Source organism: Cyprinodon variegatus, unplaced genomic scaffold (assembly GCF_000732505.1).
Source record: "Cyprinodon variegatus isolate N-32 unplaced genomic scaffold, C_variegatus-1.0 Scaffold585, whole genome shotgun sequence".
Taxonomy (NCBI): Eukaryota; Metazoa; Chordata; class Actinopteri; order Cyprinodontiformes; family Cyprinodontidae; genus Cyprinodon; species Cyprinodon variegatus.
The window spans coordinates 315210-318618 of record NW_015151038.1 but is presented as its reverse complement, the minus strand read 5'-3'; the positions used below and the strand labels follow the sequence as shown (position 1 = coordinate 318618).

General features: G+C 42.3%; 1 protein-coding gene across 1 annotated transcript in view; it reads right to left on the bottom strand.

Annotated features, from left to right (window-relative positions):
• The window catches only part of gys2 (glycogen synthase 2), a 37298-nt gene that overhangs the window by 2849 nt on the left and 31040 nt on the right, over positions 1-3409 (bottom strand). The window lies entirely within an intron of this gene.

The window sequence follows — 3409 nt, the reverse complement described above, 5'->3', positions numbered from 1 at the left end:
TATTATCAGCGTTCTGATGGCATTTTAGCCAAAGGATAAGCAGTCATCCAAAGTTCCAAAAACTCATTTCAGGGAGACTCTTATCCCCCAACCACCCACCCCCCGGGTCCAACGGACCCACACGGTGCCCCATACACACAACTTTCCATCAACTGTTTATCAACTAAGAGTAATTTCTTAAACACTAAACAGAACAGCATTGGTCTTTTATTTCAATACTTTCAATCTTGTAGCCTTAAACATCAGTTGTGCTTTCTGTTTTCCATGGACTTCAGCATACTGGTGTCATCATTCCCCACCATGACCGGGTCTAGACAGGGGCCAACGGGGGCCAGTGCCCCTGTAGATCATGTCATGGCCCCTGTACTGAAAACATAATACTTATTGAAATTCTAATGATGATGTGCTGGAACAGATTACAAATTCTGTTTTACTAATTATTCAAAACAATAAGGTGATAGCTTCAGTGGTATTGAGATGTGATCCCAGTTTTCATCTGCTAAATGTTTTCTTTTTACCAATAAAAAAACAAAATTGCTCTTATTTTTTCAGATGAATTTAACAGTTTTTCTTGAGTTCTAAATCACATTTGATAGAAAACAGTAGTTTTAACTTAAATTAAGTAAAAATATGTAAAATTCCTTAATTATAAATTTATATTGACCTCATACAAAATAGAATTTTTATTTAACCTGATTGGAAAGAAATTTCACTTCATGCAGCTCTCTTAATATATTTAAATCTCTTGCCCTGTTTTTTATTTCATGCTTTTCTGGGCCCCCATGAAAACATGCTGCCCCCCCCCCCCCCCCCCCCCCCCGGCCCTCTAATGAATTTGGTCTAGATCCGCCACTGTTCCTCCCCTTCATTAGACGTGGATATACTTTAGTATATTCTGCTGTAAAATTAGTCCTATATTTTCATTATTTAGTTGAGGATTCAACCTGAACCTGTTTCCCAGAATGCACAGCTTTGAGTGGTAACTAGGTGACTGCCAGAGAAACTTATCGGACTGATCCAATCAGCTCTCTGATCAACCAGTCTCCTGGAACGCTGGTTGATCAGAGCATCGCTTTTCATAGGTTTCACTAGTAACCTCCTCCCCACACCCCCGCACTCTCTTGTTGTCTGCGCAATCGAAGCAGTTCTAATCCACACATGATGCACAAATTATTGTATTACCTGCCCGCTCTCACGCGCATTAAAAAACAACACCTCACCCTCTAAAATCTGGGATAATTTATCACGGCATCCGTGAACAACTATCTATATCAGGGAGACTCCTGGAACTTCCAGGGACTTGGGATGTTTGGATTAGTTAGTAAGTAAAGGATAGTAGTTCTATTAACCATACATGTGAACAGAGTTTTATGGGGCCCCCAGGAACCTTTGGGCCCTAGGTAGCTGCCTAGTAGTGCCTAATTGTAACCAATGAGTATTGCTGGAGCAAATGCTCTGCAAAGCTCTGCTGCATCAAATCCAAGCTGAGGGAAAAATCCTCACAGAAACTCTCCTTCCACCTATTTTTTTCCCCCAGTGTCCTGTCTGGTGATGTGGCAATAAGAATTATTGTTTTGATGCTAAAAAGAGCCCAACAGATTTTACTTTCACAAGTGGAGCAGTACAGCCATCGCCAGAGTGTTCTGCTTGATTTATGCATATAAATTGCTTTGTTATAATTATGCAGGGAGTTTTACAGATTATATGGACGCTGCAATGTAAGTAGAACCGGAAAGGAAAAACAGAAAAAAGGAGTAAAGATTAAAGAAAGAGGAGATAAAATGGAGAAAATGACAAAACATTTTCAGTCTGCTTCATCACCTGCAAAGAGATGGAAAAAGAACAGAACAACCAACGGACATGGTAGGAGAATAAAGTAACACCTAGAAGATCAGAATATGGGCTTTCTGTATGGAAGTGAATCTCTGAGTACCTGGAACCAAGCACCCGTAGGTGTTTGTGAAAGGCACTTGTGCATGTTAAGTTTATCCGAAGGAAAAATGCTCAATAGTGGTTGTGAGGAGCCAAAGACGCGACCCTCCCAGAGCACCGAGGCAAGCGACCCAAAGCCCTAGACGCCCAAAGGGACCTTTCCTTCCACCTAGACTCTCTCTCCAGTGGTGAGATCTCCAGAGTGGCAGGTTGCTTCAATCTTTAATTCTCAACCCCTGCTAACGTTACATGGACCTAGTGGCTACCTCAGAATCTGATCATATTTGATCAAGTCTGCAACATCTATCCATGCATCGTATTCTATCAGGGTCACATTAATAATTGGCAATCCTTTTGGGGAAAGCCTGGTCTGATTCGGAGAGACGGCATCCATCCCACTTTGGATGGTGCAGCTCTTCTCTCTAGGAATCTGGCCACATTTATTAGTCCTCCAAAGCCCTGACCACCCAGGGTGCAGACCAGGAAGCAGAGTCGCAGTTTAACACACATCTCTGCAGCTTCTCTGCTGTTACCCACTCTTTACTCCATCCAGACAGTGTCTTACCCACGACCAAAATCTAATAAATTAGCAAATATTCCCATAGGAGTACATAATGATAATCTCATTAAAATTAAAATAACTCCAATTGGAGAAAAACGTAAAACGTCAAAGTTAAAGCTGGTTTTCCTTAGAAAGAAAACTTTGAAGCAATCTGACTGGGTGATCTAGTTGAAGTGGCTTAGACAAATTTTCTTGTCATTTTGAAAATACACAGTGTACATAACATGAAATTTCTTTTTGTAAAGCTTTCATAACATTTCAATTTCTTAAAGTGCAGCAGTGATCAAATGTAAACAGAACAAGAAGAAGAAACATGGAACTGTAAAGTTCTTGAGATGACATTCTCCTGGTCCATAAAACATATGTGCAACTGTTGGGAGAACTCCCATAAACCCTGGGGCACCCTGCAGAGCTGGTTCACTGTCCCTGGGCTCAGAAGAAAACCACACTGCTCCTCCCGGAGCCAAGGTTCAACAACCATTGAAATTCCCTCTCCAGAACCCTGGCATAGATCTTCCTGGGGAGCTGAAAAAGAACCCTCCTTGGGCCAGAAACTTAAAGTAGTGGAGTGGTGTCACTGCCTGGATGAGCCCAGAGGGTATGATGTCTGGTGGGCTTAAAGGCCCCAGGTAGGATCTACAAAGGCAAACAGACTCTGGGTAATAAGAGAAAGAGTGATTCAAAAAGTCCCCTATGATGACAAAAAAAGGAAAGTACATGACGTCTAGCCTTGTGAGACCATCCTGATCTCGCGAGCTTTCAAGGTTTCACTCGCTAATCAGTCTGGAGACTCTCCGTTAAAGAAAATTTGGAGCCGTTCACCAAACGAACGTCCAATCAGCGTTGGCTTTGAGGCGGGTTGAGGTGTGACGCAACCAGAAGCACGACAGTCCAGTCTAAAGAACCATGGCGGCT